We start from the raw sequence: 19,290 nt of genomic DNA on the forward strand, positions 1-19,290 counted from the left end.
GCGGGGCCTCCTCCTGCCACGTGACGCCCCCGCCAGGGGCCCCAGCGCCCTCCTCGCGGACGCGCCGTTCCGGCTCCCGGGCTCCGCCTGTGCGCGGCCTCCTCGGCGCAGCCATCCTCGCGGCTGCCGAGGGCGGCAAAGCCCACGGCATCTGCCATTTGTCATTCAGCCCGTCGGTACCGCCCCGAGCCTTGATTTAGACACGTCTGGGGCGGATTCTGGCCTCACTCTCCTGGCGGACAGACGGACGGACGGACGGGGCGGCTCTCCTCCCAGCCCGGCGGACCGCGGGCCTTGGCGCGCGGGGCGCTTCCCCGGGTCGCCGTCATGGCCGCGGAGGCGGCGCGCCCGAGCTGCCGCGCCTGAGTTCCGGGGGGCTCTGGACCCCGCAGGGTAGGTGTAGGGGGCTCGCGGCCGCGCTCGGGGGCCGTGGGGCCGCGGCCGGCCTGGGGACGGCGGGGTGGCGGCGTTGCCGCGGAGCGAGGACCGCGCTGGGCTCCGTGCCGCGCTCGGGAGGGTGTGCCGGTGCCGACGCGCCGTGTACGTGACGGGGTCCGGGGCTCCTCGGGACGAAGTGTGAAACTCTGACGAATTGTCACCGGGCAAGCCAAGTCGGCTCGAACAACAAATTCTTTCGCCTGGTCGTTTTTAATGCCACTTTTTGAAGCGCTCGTGTATAGTTGGTATGCGGTAAATAGACCTCGGTTTTTGAAACCTGGCAATCTAACCTTGCTAAAAGGCCAGGAAAAAAGTCTGTGAAAAGTAATAATGTGACTAAACATGAAATGTTTGCGTTTACATTCATTATGGAAAATGTGACTCGCTTTATGCTTTAGTATTAGGGACCCTATCAGGTATGCTCTTAAGACTGTTTTAAAATGTGGGCTCTTAAAATTTTCCTAGGATAACTGATAATGCAACTTTGGTTATTTAGTCTCAGCATCAAACTTTAGGGGCAGTGCTGGGGTTTTTTTACTTCTTAATAAACATACTCCTGTAATTTTGACTTTTTTTTCCCCCAACAAATGTGTTACTTTTATGTTTTAGGAAACCAATAAAAATTAAAAATAGAAACACTCAGCTTAGGTCCTCCTTCTTCCAGGAATCCTTCTCTAACCCCTCCCTCCCCAGGCAGGATCGGAGGCCCCTCCTGTGAGCTTTCTGGGGCCTCACTGAGGTCCTGGTCCCTTATGTCCTCCCCCCCGCCCCCCCCCCCTGTGTATTAACCCATCAGTCTCGCTCGGAGCCCAGTGGATACTTAGCACATGGTAAGTGATTAATACTGTTTAACGACCAAAGGAAAAGATAAAACGAGCTGATGTTTCACAGTTTTTAGCTCTGAAGTTATAGAGTGGTAAATTAGATAAGAACATTTACTTAAAGTTAAGGATCTAGAAAAGTTGACAACATCCGACGTCCGTGCTGCACGTCCTAGCAGTTCCACTCCTGGGTATTTATCCTGTAGCATGATGTTTTTCAAAGCTTGAAGCCCATTTAGTGGGTCGTGAAATCAGTTAAGTGGATAAGGATCAGAATTTGTAAAACACGAACTAACAGAATAGAAAATATCAGAATGTGTCTCAGGTCATAGGGTATTTGCTTCATGAAACTTTTCTTTTTTCTTTTTTTCCCTCAGTTTTATACACACACAGATGTGTGTCATGATGTAAAACGTCATTCCTCAGTATGAGTCATGGTCAAAAAAGTTTGAAAGCCACTGCCCTAGATAAATTTTCATACATATACAAAAGCAGACGTGTACAAGGGGGTTTACTATAGTGTTATTTGTAAAACCCCAAAGCTGGAAGCGACCTTCATGTCCATCTGAAGGAGGAAGATAAATTATACTGCAGTCATAAAATGGAACCCACCCAGTTCAGTGGTGAATGAAGTAGTTTTGTGTCTTAACACAAATGCGTCTCAATAATGTTGAGCCAAAAAAAAAACCAAAAAACAAGTTGCTGAAGACTACCATCTATGTGAAATTCAGAACCTGGTGAAATAAAGCTGTTGTTAGGGGTGCATGTGTAGGCATTAAAAATAGTAAAGAAAAATTGTAAAGAAATTAATACCATAAAAATCAAGTTAGTGGTCACCTCCTGGGGATGAAGAAGGGGAATATGAATGTGAAGGGACACACTGCAAGGTTCTGGGATGCTGAAAATGCCTTTATCTCCTGACCTGGGCAGTGGTGACATGGGTGTTTGCTTTATAACTCTCTGTTAAATGCTACATATAATGTCTGTATATTAAATTTCCCCCAAAGTATATTAAAATATGGGTGTCACAAAATGAAGAACCTGAAGCTGTCCAGCTTTTCTTTAAAAAAAAGAAAAGTCATGATCAGGAAGAGGTACCTAGGGAATTTAAATAATATCAAAACTCTGTTGTGGATGCATTAGTGTTCATTAAATTTTTTTTTAAATCTTTAATAATTTTTTTAATATTTAGAAGAAAATAAAAATCACTCACAGATAATACTGTGAACATTTTACTGTGCTTGCTTTCTGAAAAGCGACTTTTACGTATTTTTTACAAAATTGAAATTGTTTCATATAGAATATAAGCTAAAGTCAAATTCTTTATAAAAAATTAATTACTGAAAAGTATATGAAAACATAACAGACCTTCACTGACCTTCATCAAGGAGTTTAAAATGCTAACCTAACATGCTGTTATATTTACTTCAACAATTTCAGTTCCTCAGTCACTCTAGGCCACATTTCAAGTGCTCAGTAGCTGCATGTGACTAGTGGCTCTTATATTTTATTATGCTGTATTATTTTATATTGTGCTATATTATATAACAATATTTGCATCATTGCAGAAATTTCTATCAGAAAACATTGTTCAAGATACAAACCCTTTGTTGGTTATATAAACTGCAGACAATATTTTCTTTGTGCTTTTGTGTCTTAAGATGTTCTTTACTATTAAGGAAATATATTTTGAAAACGTTTTCTAAAAGTTTTAAAGTTTGCATTTTTTACATTTAGTTCTTTAATTTGCCTGACATGTATATGTATATATAGGTGAACATATTTTATTTATGCAATGAGATCAAGATTAATGTGTTTGCTTTTTCCCATGTGGTAATTGTCCCAGTACCAGAGATTTGCAGTGCCACCTCTGTCATATACATATTCCCAGAAATGCTTGGGCTCATTTCTGGATTCTGTACTCTGGTCATTGATTTGTCTCTTTCTGCAAATACTACCAATTTTTATTTTCTTTTGTTTTATATGTAGTATACTTTTCAGTTCTAAGAATTAAAAAAATTTTTCATTATAATTTTTTTTCTTATCCTCTGAGATTTTTAGAAGTATTTTGTAGTTCCAAATGTGGAAAGTTTTATGAGTTATCCTTTTGTTATTGATTTTTTAACTTGCAGTGTAGTCAGCAAATGAGGGTTCTATGCTACCGATTCTTTGAAATTTAAGAATTGCTTTACGGCCTCATGGTTAGCTTTTCAACTGCTCCTTGAATGATTGAGAAGAATATATATTCACAGACTTTGGGGGCAAGGTAGGTATATGTCTTAGATCAAGCATAAATACTGTGAGGTTCAAATCTTTTTTAACCTTACCAATTTTTTGGTTTCGTTGATCTGTCAATTACTGAGATTGGTGTAATAAAAATATCACAGTAAAATAATGAATTTTCTCAATTTCTTCTTATAGTTCTGTCAACTTTGCTTTATAAAAGTTGAAACTACATACAAGTTTGGAATTGCTCTTTCTTCTCTGTGCATTGGACCTTTTGTCATTCTATAGTGACGCCTCCTCACCCAAATGCCTGTTAACCTTAAAATCCATTTTGTTTTATAATCTCCTAGTCACACCTTTCCCTTAGTTAGCATTTGCTTAGAATATTTCTTTCAAATAGGTAAAACCTCATAGTTTTTTCTAATCCACTCTGACAATTTGTCCTTTAACTGGGTCTATCAGTCCAATTAAGTTTAGTGTAATTACTGATATATTTAGGATGAAAGTTAGCATTACCTTTTAGGGTTGTTTTTATCCTGTCTTACTGGTCTTTTCCTCTTCTTTGCCACCTTTTGGTTTTTTTCTTATTCCATTTTCCTTCCTCTTGACTAGTATGAAGGTTACAAATTTATTTCTTTTAGTGGTTTCTTTCAAAATTTTAATATACTAACTTAATATAAAGTTTATTAATTCTTGTTTTTTTTTAAATTCTTGTTTTGAATAATTCAAGAAGCATGAGTTGCCTTGACACCAGTTAATCTCCCAGCTTAAATGTTGTTGTCTTCCAGAGTTTAGTTCCATTTTGATTTTTTTCCTATAAATTTGACATCACTGTTTTTTCTTTTCATGAATTCTTTGTCATTCCTCCTTGCATCTCAGATCTTTCTTTTCTTCTTCCTCAAATATATATTTTACAAGCTTGTTTATTAAGGGACTGTTGATGGCAAATGTTATCTGAAAATGTCTTTATTTTGCATTCATTCTTGAATGATGATTTTGTTAGACATATAGTTCCAGGTTGGCAGTATTTTTCTCAGCCCTTTGGAGGTGACATTCCATTGACTTCTACTTTCAGTGTTAGAATTAGTTCAAATAACTGTTATTGGTTGGTAATTTGTCTTTTTTTTTTTTTTGGCCTGGTTTTAAGATCTTCTCTTTCTTTTGTTTTCTACAGTTTTATGACAGAGCGTGTCTAGATGTGGACATTTCATTTATCCTGGATTTATTGTGTTCCTGTCTCTAAGGTTTGTTTTTCATCAGTTCTTGAAAGTTTTATCTTTTATGTCTTTCAATGTTGCTTGTCCTCCATTTTTCCGATTCTTTCCTTTAAGAACTCTGATTAGACTTCTGTTAGACTTTGTCATTCTGTCGTCCATGTCTTTTAATCTCGCTTTTATATATTATACATATTTTTGACCTTGTTGAATTGTAGATAATTTCTTCAGATCTGTATTCTGATCTTTGTCTAATTTTTGTTTTCTTCTTCACATTGAACTATAATTTAAAAACAGTGAAGACATAAGAATAAAATGTATGGCTTGATGAAATTTACATATGTATATGCCTGTGTGATCACCACCCAGATAAAGAAACAGAACATTTTCATCCCTGCAAAAGTTCCCTCCTGTCTCTATCCATAGAGCCATTCCTCTCCCCTAGTCAACTATTCTCCTCACTTCTATCACCATAGATTATTTTCACGGGTTCTTGAACTTCATATAAATGGAATCATATAGTTTATTCTTTCTATATTTCTTTTCTTTTGTTCATGCACATTGCATGTATAAGTTGCAAGGGATGACAAACTGTGGGCCAATTCCAGCCCATAACACATTTTCATATATGAAATTTTATTGTATATAGCCATGTCCATTCAGCAGAGTTGGGTAGTTATAACAGAGACCATATGGCCCATAAAGCCTGAACTATATATTATATGACCCTTTACAGAAAAAGTTTAGTGATGTATCTTCTATAGTATTGCATTATAAGGATATACCACAATTTATCCTTTTTTCTTGTTGATAAGCATGGGAGTTGTTTTCAGGTTTTGGCCATTATAAATAAAATTGCTATATATGTTCTTGAAACTGCCATTGGTGAATGTATATACTCATATCTCTTGGATATATACCAAGGAGCTGAATTGATGGTCTTTGGGTAAGTTGATTGCATTTCCATGAATATTAATAATGTTGAACATCCTTTTATATCTTTTATGGCCATTCAGATTTCTCTTACGAAGTGCCTATGTAAATCTTTTGGCCACTTTTTAAAATTACGCTATCTTTTTGTTAGTGATTTTTAGTTCCTTATGTATTTTGAATAGGAAACCTTTATCAGATACATGTTTGCAAGTATTTTCTACCTGTATGAATTTGCCTACTTAGTCTATTAATAATGCCTTTGGATGAACAGATTTGTTTTTATGAAGTCCAGTCTATCAGTGTTTTTTTTGCGGGGGGCGGGGGTGGGTGAAGGGTGGAAGGTTAGTGCTTTTTTGTACCCTGCCCACAGAATTCTCTTCCACCTTCATTGTTGCCCTCCATCAAGGTCCTGAAGACATTTGCTTATTGTTTTCCATCAGAAGCCTTATAGTTTTAGTCCTCACAGTTGGGTCTTTGATTTATCTACAGTTGATTTTGTGAGGCAGGGGTCAGTATTTATTTTCCAGGTGGTCATCTAGCTACTCTACACATTTATTGAAAAGATTTTACTTTTTCCATTGAATTGCAGTGGGACCTTTGTTAAAAATGGATGATCATATATTTGGGTCTGTTCTGGACTCTAATCTGTTCCACTTAAACTATTTATCAATTCTTTCATCAGTACTGCACTTTCTTAATTACCATAGTTTATACTAAGTCTTGACATATAGTACTGTAAACCCTCCAGTTTTGGTCTTCTTAAGGATTGTTTTAGCTATTTAAGTGCTGTGCATTTCCATGCACATTTTAGAATGAGCTTGTCAACATCTATTTAAAGAAAAAGTCTACCAGACTTTTGATTGGGATTGCATTGACTCTGTAGAACAACTTTAGGAGAATGGACATCTTAATAGAATCTTCCAATTTATGAACATGGTAAATCTCTTAATTGAATAAGTTCTTCAGTTATTCTTAGCACTGTTTTATGTTTTTCACTGTGGAGGACTTACACACTATTAAATTTATTTCTAGCCACTTGAGTTTTTGGATACTATTGTAAATGGTATCTTTTTTTCAATTTTATTTTCCAACCATCTTGCTAGTATATAGAAATGTAATTGATTTTTGTATATTGAGCTTGTATTTAGTGACTGTGCTAAATTCACTTTTCAGTTCTGGTAGTTTGTAGATCTTTCTAAAGCTACAATCATGTCATCTGTTTAAAAAAAAGATTAAATTTGTCTTTCTAATTTCTATTCATTTTTTTTCTTGCCTTATTGCACTGGCTGGAAACACTGGAACAGTATTTAACAGAAGTGTTAAAATGGACATCCTTACTTTTTCCTGATCTTAAGGGAGAATATTTCACTTTTAAGGATGATGTTTACTGTACTTTTTTGTAGATGCTCTTTACCAGATTGAGAAATTTTTCTATTTCTGGTTTACTGAGATTTGTTTTCACAAGTGTGTATCAAAATTTAAAACTTTTAATTATGAAATAATTTTAGATTTACAAAAGAGTTGCAAAGGTAGTATAGAGTGTTCCTATATATGCTTCACCTAGCTTCCTCTAATGTTAACATTTTACATAACCATGATGCATTTGTCAAAATTAAGAAATTAACATTGGCGCAATACTATTAACTATAGACTTTATTCAGATTTCCCCAGTTTTCCCACCAATGTTCTTTTTCTGTTCCAGGACATAATCCATATACCACATTACATTTCCTTGTCACGTAATCTGCTCTAATCCGTGACAGTTTTTAAGTCTTTTCTTGTTTTTCGATACCTTGCCACTTTTGAAGAGTAATGGCCATGTATTTTATACAGTGTCCCTCAATTTGGGTTTGTCTGATGTTTTCTCACAATTAGACTGAGGTTATGGACTTTGAAGGAAGAATACCACAGAGATGTTGTGTCATTGCATCATATCTGGGGGCTCATTATATCCATATCAACACATTAACCTTGATTACACAGTTTAGGTAGTGTCTGCCAGACTTATCCATTGTAACAGTTCTGTTTTTCGTTTTTCACATTCAAGGGAAGGAGAGGGAAAAATATCAAATGATTTGTGAGTATATATTAAAACCACCATAATAGTTAATAAATATTCTGAGGGATTTATTTTGAGGTTGTGCAAATGTCCTGTTTCTCCTTAAAGTTTTGCTCGTTAATTTTAGCATTCAACTGACCTTGCCTGTAGCAGTTATTATTGTGGTATTCTAGTGGTGATTTCCATTTCTTTTATTCTTTCTATGTTTATTAACTGGAATTCTGACTCGGGAACCAGCCTGCCTGAGTTCAGTTCCTAGTTCTGCCCCTTCCTTGCTACAGTGTAATATTGGGCAATTACTTAACTTCCCTATATTTCAAATTTCTCATCTATAAAATGTAGATAACAAGTGTCTACCATAGAAGGTTGCTTAGAGGATTAAAAGAACTAATATGTAGAAAGGGCTAAGAATTGTGCTTAGTGCCTAGGAAGTACTCATTGTTTTCTTTATTTCTTAATGTGGTAAGTTATTTTAATAATTATACAAGTTATCTTATTATGAAATCATTTGTACTCTTGGATAGAACTTACATATATGACCTGGATTTAATTTACTCTTTAATTTTTTTCATGTAATATTCATGAGTCATACAGCAGGTGTTCTTTTGACACAGCAAAGGACACAATGAATGATAGATTCCTAAAAATATATATATAAATTACACAAGGGCTTAGCAACTGAGGTGGCAACATTCCTAACTTTCTAGAGCAATTTCTATCTGACTCTTTTGGTAAAGCTAGAGATAGAGATAGCTTTTGCAAATGAATCTTTTTAAATATTGAGCAAATTCAAAACTTGGCATATATTGTGAAAAATGGCCACTCAGCAGGAAGGAAAAATGATTTTTAACTTTCCTATATGTTTTACCTTGAACATTGTATTATCGTAGAGGTTTCAATGTTTGGAATATTTAAAAGGATTCATTTGCCAACAGTATGTATTGAGCACTTTCAATGTGCTAGGCAATGTGTTTTTCTAGTTTGGAATATGGTTTTTGCTCTTGGGGGAGCTTATGGGACAGTCAAGATCATTTTAAAAGTTGAAATTAGGCCTACTTGAATCATTCAGGGAAACTCAATTTCTGTTACTTTTTAAGAAGTTGATAAAATTGAATTCTAATATCTTTGTTTTTTCCACTCCTCTCAGCATCTTGGATTAGGTCCTTATCATTCTATGCTATTTCCACCCATATTGAGATTTTCCTTCCCTTCCTATCATGTGTAATGACCACTGGAAAGAATCCTTCAGTGACATCCCAGGATTTGAGAAAACAGGTCCTTGACTTCTTAACCTGACAGTGGTTATTTTTCTATCTAGTCCCAAGTGGCTTTACTAGCCTTATAGTCTTACTCCTCAGAATTAGTCCAGCGGCACAAGTGGTCTTAACTACTCATTAGAACCTGAAGTCAGTGCACTGTTTTTGAGGCTATGCTTTTTCTTGCCAGGAAATGCTCTTGGCAGGCTGTGCTTGTTCATGCCATTTCCTCTGTCTTAAGTGAATGTCCCAAAAATCTTCTAGGCTCTGTTCAGAGAATACTCACTCCACAATCCTACTAGCTAGATAGGAACCCTGTAATTTGTAATCTATAGCCCTTGTTAAAATATTTCCTTCATCACCAATCTTTATATCTAAATGTCACTTCCAGTTGGTCAGGTTCTTAGAGATGGGGTTCCAGTACTTGCCATGATACTTTGCATACAAAGAGCTATTGCTAAATAGCTACCACTCTTAAATACCTGCTGTAATCGTGCTACAATTTTGCAAAGTGTTATTGTCTCTCTTTTAAGTTGTGAAGAAACTCAGTATCAAAGAGATTAAGAAACTTGCCCAACACCAGTATAGTTAGTAAGTGGCAAAACTGGTCTGTCTGATTCAAAAGCTCTTGCGATTTCTTGTATGTCATCCCACCTTGGTACTAAAAATAAATAGTTAAATAAAATTATTAAACAGATGTATTTTTGGTGAAACACATCATTGAAATTGCTTCACTTACATTACTAATATGCTACTTGGAGTCATCGTTTCAGTGACTAAGTTAGTTGCTGTGGACTAACCGATGTACTCCTATTTTCTTTGGATTTTCCTTCCAAGTTTCCATTGATACTAATGAATAAGGTTTGATAATCTAATTTTAGCTTATTTTGGGGGTAAGTGAAATAGAAACTTAAGCACAATTTGTTTTATTTTGAAGAAGAATATTTTGCATTTGCTTAATAACTTTTACTAGGTAAAAATAGTCTGCTTGTCTTTTGTGAAGTACTTTTTCTATTGAGATGTAAAATACATGGGTGTGGGGCGAGCATATAAAGTGTGCCAATCTTAAATAAACAGCTTGATGATTTTTCTAAAAACATACTACCTGTATAATTACTGCATGAAGATAGACAATATTACATCCATCTAGAAAAAGCAAATTCTCTCACGCACCTCCTAGCCAGCACCTCCCCAGAAGTAACACCCTTTTGATTCCCATCACTCTAGATTAGTTTTGTCTCTTCTTGAACTTTAAGGGTAACCAAGTAGTATGTACTTCTTCGTGTCTGACTTCTTTCATTCAGCATAGTTGTTTTGAAATTTATCCATGCTGATGCATGTATAGTTTATTCTTTCTTTCTCATATATATTTTTTCTGATTAGCATTCCATTCTATCAATATACCACAATTTGTTTATTCATTCTGTTAATAGATGTGTGGGTGTGTTCTGATTTTGGCTATTATAAATAAAGCTGCTATGAATAGTCATACACAGATGTTTTGGTGGACATTTGTAGTATTTCGCTTGGGAGCATATGTAAGACTAGAATTAAGTCACAGAACAGCCGTGTATTTAGTTTCAGTGAATTCTGCCGAACAGTTTACCAACAGTGAATGAATAAATGGACACTCCTGGTAGCAGTGAGAGTTACAACTGTAGTTCCACATTTTCGCCAGCACTTGATATTATTATTTTTCATATTAAGCCCTCTGGTGGATGTGAGATGCTGTCTCATGGTTTTCATTTGCATTTCCTTCATTATTAATAATGTTGAGCACCTTTTCACGTGTATCTTGGCTAATTTGGTAAGGTAAAAACAGATATATTTTTTGGAGCAGTACTTGTTTAAGTCTTTCACACATTTTTATTGGGTTGTTTGTCATCTTATTGATTTGTAGGAATTCTTTGTATTCTGGAAAATGTCCTTTGTTGGATGTGTATATTGCAAATAGCTTCTCAGTCTGACTTTTCTGTTTTCTCTTTTAGTGATGTTCTTTCAGGAACGGTTCTTAATCAAATCCAGTTTATCAATTTTTTAAATAGTTACTGTGTTTTGTATCCTGCTTTAGAAATCTTTGTTCCACAGTCATGAAGGTATTCATTTTCCATTCACATTTAGGTCTGTGATCCATTCTATGATCTATCTCAGATTTTTGTTTTGATGTGAGATAAGGGTCAAGGTTCGCTTTTTTCAGTATAGCTGCCCTTTTAAAATTCAGAGATTATATTACAAAGGAATAAGGGAAGAACGGATATCGGGGAGAATTGGCTGTCGTTGCCGTAGCTTCTATTTGTATGCACTTTGTAAGTGCTTGATATTTGATTAACTCTCAGCTACCTCTAATGGCAGCCTCATAATCAGACATATAGGCCTGTGATAGAAGACTTTCCCAGATCTACTTAACAGGAAGAGTACCAAGTAGTGACGGGGTTAGCTACTTCTTAGTGAGACCAATGTTCGAATCTTTAGTTAAAATTCCTCTCAAATTACCAGTGTTTCTTCTTTATATGGCACTGTTGCCATCATAGCAGTTGGGAGGTAATGAAATCCTAAATCAAGAAAATCTAAAGAAAGACGTGGCTCCCCAGGTCTTACAATAGAGTGGACTATGGTGGGAGGGAGACCAAATGAAACATCTTTTCGTCTTGGTTAGCTCCTAAACATCTCTCATCCTTTATATTTTGGAAAAGAGACTGGAGGTCTAGATTCCAGGTAATTTTTTTTTAATACATTTATTTATTTATTTATTTATTTATTTTTGGCTGTGTTGGGTCTTCGTTTCTGTGCGTTTCTCTAGTTGCGGCGAGCGGGGGCCACTCTTCATCGTGGTGCGCAGGCCTCTCACTATCGCGGCCTCTCTTGTTGCGGAGCACAGGCTCCAGACGCGCAGGCTCAGTAGTTGGGGCTCACGGACCCAGTTGCTCTGCGGCATGTGGGATCTTCCCAGACCAGGGCTCGAACCCGTATCCCCTGCATTGGCAGGCAGACTCTCAACCACTGTGCCACCAGGGAAGCCCCCTAGATTCCAGGTAATTTTACTGTTGGTTACCACTAATGCAGTTAGTAGATGCAGATTTTTCATTTCATAGGAAGTATTTAGTATTGCTAGACCTTGAAACAAAAGGTCTCTGTTTGATAATTAAGGCTTGGACCCACCCAGTGTTGAGTGTCCTTCCTTTTTTCATTCCTGGGGGAAAATACTCTGAAATATCCTAGAAGGGTAGATGTATTAGTTTGCTTGGGCTGCCATAACAAAATACTACAGGTTGGGTGGCTTAAACAACATAAATGTACTCACAGTTCTGGAGTCTGGAAGTCCAAGATCAAGGTGCTAGCAAATTTGGTTTCTGATGAGGCTCTCTTCCTGACTTGCAGGTGGCTGCCTTCTTGCTGTGTCTTCACATGGCCTTTCCTCTATGCACTGAGTGTGTGCATGGAGAGAGAGTGGTCTCTGGTGTCTCTTTGTCTTCTACTAAGGTCACCAGTGCTATTGGATTAAGGCTTCATCCTCAACCTCATTTAACCTTAATTATCTTTCTAAAGGCTCTATCTTCAAATACAGTCACATTGGGGGCTTCAACATAGGAATATTGGGGGGCACAATTCAGTCCATAACAATGGGTTTTCTAGAAATGCATGCAGCAGTAAAATATTGGGACTGAATATAAACTGCTTTAGTGTTCATGCTGCTTTCACTCTCTGCCATATATTTCATAAGAATAACCAGAGTTTTCATAATGCAATTAGTTTAGTTTAGCTCCTGCTGGAGATTTTGAGAGCTTGTGTGAAGTAGAGCTGTTGTGTTAAATCTGTCTGTACTTCTGTGAAGCGTGAAGTCAGTGTCATATGTTTTAGGGATAATACCGTGTCACATCAAAGAGATGTTTAAAACTGCAATCTAGAGAATTGTTTTTAAACATCTGGGGAAAGATGTTCATATTCTCAGAGGATGTGATGTAGAGCATCATTCACTGTGACATTTTAAACATCTATAGTATATAGGAAAATTGTTGATTTTTCTGATACCTTTCTGGGATTATTAAGATAATACAGATCCGTCTTTGGATGTTGCAGATTATAAATTTTGCCAGTACACTTTAGGAATTTTTGTTTTGTTTTGTAGTGACTTACCTGTTTCAGTTAATCCCAGTTTTTTTTTTCCCACATTATCGAAGGAGTAGATGATGGAAAGCATTCTAGTTTTAAAGCGTAAACATGTTACTCAGATTTTTAAAAATTAGAGTAGATGGTATCTTGTGTGTGTGTAAAAGAAGGAACGTTTGATTTCCTCTATTAGGTTGGCAATTCAAAATATCTTATAATCACCTAAATTCCTTGCCCCCTCTTATGCTTGCTTCAGTTAAAATAAGAAAGAGGAAGAAGAAACTTGTTGGTCCATGAGGTTGCAAGATTTTGAAGAGGAAGATTGATCAAAGGTTGTATATGTTGAAGTCCATGTTTATTCTGTGAATCTTATGTTGGAAGCTCTCAGCTGTTTAGAAGCCAGTATCCCTATTCCTGTAATTGTTTTTACAGGTAGAGAAAGTGATGTAGTCTTTTCCATATCTTGCCTGGGAAGATATGGAATTACCTGAATTACATATGTGTTGTTTTTAAATTGGAAACGTCAGACTTCACTGGCCAAATAGGACCCAAGACTACATAAAATCTTTGTGGAAGATTTAGGAACAGCTAATGTAGAGCTAATTCTAGTAAAGACAGCATCTGACCTCCCTTTTTGGCGCATGGACAGATGTATAATGGTTCCTCCTGAACTGTCACTTTCAGATCCCTGTTTTTAAGTAGGAAATGAAGTGAAATAAATAGAAAAGTTTTCCAAATGAAAAGGAGATCATAAATCTGTTAAAAGCAGGTGACTGTGGTAAAAACACAGACAGTATATAGTGGCAATAGTGAGGCATCCTAGAACTAGTAGAAAATCAACATAATAGAAGGAATTTGATATGAGCAGAAATCTAAAGCACAAGAGCACAATCTCTTTTTAGATCAGAAAGGAAGAACAGGATTTGATAGCTATAGCTTATAAATGCTATTTACATAATTAAAGAAAGAATGTATCTACTGGATATGTTTTTTTCCACAAGAGATTTGGTGGCATTTTTAACATGACCAAGTGAGAAAGATTTGATGACAGAAAAGACTGTTGGGTCCCCCAACATCTACATTGAGATGTAGAGTATGGTAAAGTTGGTTCCTCTGATTGGCAGCATTTGATACCACTGTCCATTAAAATCATTTAACTAACTTACCTTGTTTGGATTACACTAAGGAGCCTTGTGTATCACTCAGGAGAGGCTAGGTTATGCTATAGAACAAATGACTCCAAAAGCTCAATGGTTTAACACAATGAAAAGTATTAGTTTATTGTTTGCCTATGCCACATATCCAAAGTAGATTGGAAAAGGGAAACCTGGAAGACACACTGGAGTCACTGGTCCATAGCAATTTTGAAATCCCTCATGACAGGTATCATGACATGTAGGGGGACAAATATTTCTTAATTAGGGCCTGATTCTACCTTCTCGTTCATTGTTTTAAGAGGCCTGGATCTTCCCTTTGGAGGGTTCTTTCTTTTCTTTTCTCTCCCTTAGCCACATATGAAGTGGAGAGTAAAGAATTTGCTGAACTTGGGAACTGAGCAACTCTTTCTGCCCACTTCCTCCAAATAGAAGGTTGGGAACCAAAGTATCATTTTAAGACTTCAATTGATAAGCTGGTTCTTTGGCAGCATAATTCTCTCCAAAATCTAGAATTTTTCTTATCTGTTTCCAACGATTTCTATGTGCTAGTAAATACATTCCTAGTTTTTTCTTTTGTTTTGAGATATGGTTCTTAGATTTGCTGCCTTGATTTGCTTTCTCATTCCTGTAGCTCTCTTTCTTGACCCAAAGAAAGTTACTTTGGGACTGGCTTGCTTCTTTTGGAAATCTTTACCCTTAATCTCATCTTCTTCCTCAGTCTTTTTATCCATATAAATGACTTAGTGGATACATTATCTATCATTGCCCTGAGGCAATTTAATTAAAAAAAAAGATTTTCCTAGGCTTATGACCTTCAAAGTCTTTAAACTGTTAGTATGGGAGTTGAGAAGTATTTAGTTCTTTTTTGTTTGCGATATGTGGGCCTCTCACCGCCGCGGCCTCTCCTGTTGCGGAGCACAGGCTCCAGACGCACAGACTCAGTGGCCATGGCTCACGGGCCCAGCTGCTCTGCTGCATGTGGGATCCTCCCGGACCGGGGCACGAACCCGTGTCCCCAGCATAAGCAGGTGGACTCCCAACCACTGTGCCACCAGGGAAGCCCTAGTTAGTTCTTTTAATACTGCAAATCTGAAATGTCTGATCCTCTATTCCTCCACTTCTTGAAAACTGGATAGTCCTTTTTGGAGCTCATCTCTTTCTTGAATACCTTGCCAAATGCAGCCAATAACCAGTGCACTCTTCCAGTGTTTTGTTTTGTTACCTCTTCTAGGGCTGCAGTTTCATTAGGTAGGTGATCTGCCTCCCAAGGCACCAGAAGCAAATGCTTTACCAAATACACCACTGTATAAAATACGCCACTATCTTTCCAGCTCTTAAGATAATTTTTCTCACTGCTTCCTGACCACAAAACCATGGTCATGTGTTTTAGGTTTTTGCTAGAGAAGCATCCTACTTCTGGTACCGATTTCTGTATAGTCAGGATGGGCTAAAGTTATCTGTGCTAATGAGCCATCCCCAAACCTCAGTGGCTTCACAGAAGAACAGTTTATTTTCTTGTTCACACTGAACATCCATTGTGGATTTGTGGGAGGCTCTACTCCATCCACACTGTCAGACTTAGGCCTGTGAGGCATCACCGTCCTGAGCTGTATGCTTTCTGAAATACTTGGTCTTCTCGATTTACGTGGTAAGGAAAGATAATATTAAATGGTCTTGTGCCAGTAATTAACTGTTTGTTGGCAGCCCAGAGCTAGTCACATGGCCCTGCCTAACTATAAGCAGGTAGAGAAGTCCAAGCAGGAATATAAACAGAAGGACTGGTACTGTGACTCAAAACAGTTAAAAGTTTTAAGACAGTAAACTAACTACAAAAATATACTCTATCATTCCTTGACAAATTGATCTCAAATGACCTGGAAAACCAGGTTTGAATGTGGAATTCTTAGTCTTGAGATTTCTGCACCTTTAGAACATGGCAGTGTAGGGAGAGCTGGCCCATCTTCTCTTTTCTTCACATTCTTGGCCCAATTCTGCACTATGAAGGGCACACATTTGGTTATGTCCACACCCCTACAAACAGCCACCCCTTGGCCACCTCTTGAGCCTAGTGTGGCACATAGAGTGGCATGATCTGTCCTAAAAAGTAACAGGTTTAGGTGAAAGGATTGTGCAGTCCCTGGTGGCAGGCTTGAAGCTCTTTGAACAAGAATTCCGTGGTTCCAGGATCCTGGAGCATAGTCTAGGAGGGGAGTCTGGGCCTGGGTGGGTATGTCCTCTTAGACACTTGGACTTTTCACTGTGGAGGGAAGGGTTTGCTGTGAACCACTCTTGCCCATGTTTAAGGACAGTGCTGAGCAAGTGTAATATCTGTGTTGCCTAGAAAATGAGAGTAAGATATGAATGAGCACGTAAATCTATACCATTCTCGTGCTTACTAATTTAGCTTCCTAGATAGAGCTAGAGAGGGAAAATGCCCTGATCACCAAAGTTGAGTTGAATGTCTTGACAATTATTACTTTTATTATAAAGTCCTCATTATAATATATACATCAGTTTCTTATGTTTTTGTTCGTAGCAAATTTATATCAATCCTAGGTTTTCTGACCTTATGGAGGTATTGGGACTATGTCATATCTCTCTTAGTGATGCCCTTACCCTGTTACCATGTAATGGGAACAACTAAGAAACTGTGAGATCTAACCATCATGAAAGGCAGTCAGCCTGGGGAGCAGAATCTGGGTGATCAGATCAAATGTTAGCTCTACTATTTCATAACTGTCCAATATTAGGAAGGTATTTTTTCTTTCTGAGCCAAAATTTTCTTATTTGTATAAAGGGGATAAACCCACCTATTCTCAGGTTGTTGTGATCAATATAATATACACCAAGTGGCCTACACAGAAAATATTCATAGGTCAAGCAAAGGTTTTTTCTCAATTAAAATAATGAAAAGTAATGAGGTATTTTAAGAAGTAAATCTGAGATTTAGTACAGGGAGGTTGACATAAGGAAGGAAAGAGGTGGGGGTCCGTGGAAGATAAAGTCCTTAGTTTAATATCCTGAAAAGAGTGCTTTGGGGCAGCCCTAGGCTCTTGCTTATCTCCCAGGGAAGGTATGTATCTTTACTATCTCAACCTAATAATTTCTCTTGAGCTTCAGTGTCCTTATTTGTTAAATGAAGATAATAGGAATTGCTTTGATGACCTTGATAAGGATCCTTTGATAGCGTGGTGGAGATAAGAGCCAAGGGAATGGGTCGGAAAGTGAATAGGAGGTGAGGAAATGGGGATTATCTGTTTTCAATTCTTTTCTGTGAAGTTAATCTGAGAAAGTTAGTCTGTGAAACATAGTGGGAACTGGAGGGCAATGCGAGGTCAGTGAAGGTTTTGTTTATTAAAGGTTGGGAAGTACCAGAGCATGATTGTGTGTTGGGGAGAAGTACCTCTAGTAGAAAGGGAGAGGATGATAATGGAGAGAAAACTTTGGATGGCGAGGTGGGGTTGACCTTTGGTGCTAGGAAGAGAAATTTGTAGGTTTAGCATTGGGAAGATGAGATGCTCCACCCAGTAGCGCTCTCTCTCTCGCTCGCTCTCTCTCTCTCTCTCTCTCTCTGCCCCCTTCTCTCCCCCCCCTTTCTCTCTCTCTCAGTGAAGCATGAAGTAGGGATGTTAGCAAAGAGATGTATGTACAACTGTGGGGAGTGGGAGGTCATTTGGAAGATAGTAGAGAAAGTGGGAAATTAATAAGAGTGAGGGAATATTCTGGAGTTGTGCAGGCTCTGGAACCCAGCTGAGTCTGAGTTGACAGGGTTAGAGTGAAGTCACTCTCCCCAGCTGTGAGACCCCATCTCTGAACCCTTTGTCGTCATTTCTCCTGCAGTAGCCTTTCCATTCTATTGTTTTTGAGCATTTTGGATATTACCTGAGTCACTCTTCAGTTACACTGAGCTGCCTGCTGGGGCTGTCCAAGTTAAGGTCAAGGTACCCGTTATTATTTGGTTAGCTCTCTGATTACAAAATTGTATAGGTTTTGAGTAGTCTACCCAGCTTTTCCCCCAGCTCATGCTATTATTGGTGTGAGATTTTGTAGAGAGTGAGGTGGTTCAGAAATGACTATAAATTGTCTTTATCTCTATATAAGGTCATTACAATGGACTGAATGTTTATGTCCACACAAAATCTACATGTTGAAATACTAATGCCAAATGTGATGATATTTGAAGGTGGGGCTTCAGGAGGTAATTAGATCATGAGGGTGGAGCCTTCATGAATGAGATTAGTGCCCTTATGAGAAGAGGCCAGAGAACTAGCCAGCTGTTTTTCCTGACACGTGAGAGTACAATGAGAAGTCAGCAGTCTTCAACGTTGAAGAGGGTTCTTACCTGAACCCAAGCATACTGGCATTCTTCTCAAACTCACTTGGAACATTCATCAAGGTAGACCACATAAAACACATCTTAACAAAGTTAAAAGGGTAGAAATCATATGATATCTGCTCTCAGACCACAATGGAATTAGAGTCAATAATAGACAACTGGAAAATTCTCAAAATACATGGAGATTAAACAACATACTTACAAATAATACATAGGTCAGAAAAAATCTCGGGAAATTTAAAAATATTTTGAACTAAATAAAAATGAAAACACAACTTATCAAAATATGTTGGATGCAGAGAAAGCAGTGCTTAGAAGGAAATGTATAGCATTGAATGCATATGCTAGGAAGGAAGAATCAATCTGTTTTCATCTTAGGAAACTAGATAAAGAAAAGCAAACTAAATCTAAGGTATGGAGAAGAAAAGAAGTAATAAGAATTAGACCAGAAATCAATGAAATTGAGAATAGGAAATCAATAGAGAAAAGCAAGGACACAAAAATTGGTTTTATTGAAGAGATCAATAAAATTGATAAGCCTCTAATGAGGCTAACTAAGAAGAGAAGAGGGAGGATACAAATTACTCATATCAGAAATGAAGGGACATCACTTCAGATCCCTTGGACATTAAAAGGATAATAAAGGAATACAATGAACTAAGTGCCCACAAATTTGATAACCTGGATGAAATGGATCAACTCTTTAAAGGACAATCTGCTAAAACACAGAAGAAGAAATAGAC

The 19,290-nt window shown here is 37.6% G+C and overlaps 1 protein-coding gene across 5 annotated transcripts in view; it reads left to right on the plus strand.

Annotated features, from left to right (window-relative positions):
- The first annotated feature begins 227 nt into the window (after positions 1-227).
- The window catches only part of PLAGL1 (PLAG1 like zinc finger 1), a 65,700-nt gene continuing 46,637 nt past the window's right edge, over positions 228-19,290 (plus strand). For 4 of the 5 annotated variants that reach the window (XM_060167468.1, XM_060167465.1, XM_060167466.1 and 1 more), the window contains exons 1-2: positions 228-393; positions 4,660-4,729. The gene's annotated coding sequence lies outside the window, so the exon portion shown is untranslated. The remainder of the gene's footprint in view (positions 394-4,659; positions 4,730-19,290) is intronic. The other variant, XM_060167460.1, reaches the window with a different exon arrangement.

Source organism: Lagenorhynchus albirostris, chromosome 12, assembly GCF_949774975.1.
Source record: "Lagenorhynchus albirostris chromosome 12, mLagAlb1.1, whole genome shotgun sequence".
NCBI lineage: Eukaryota > Metazoa > Chordata > Mammalia > Artiodactyla > Delphinidae > Lagenorhynchus > Lagenorhynchus albirostris.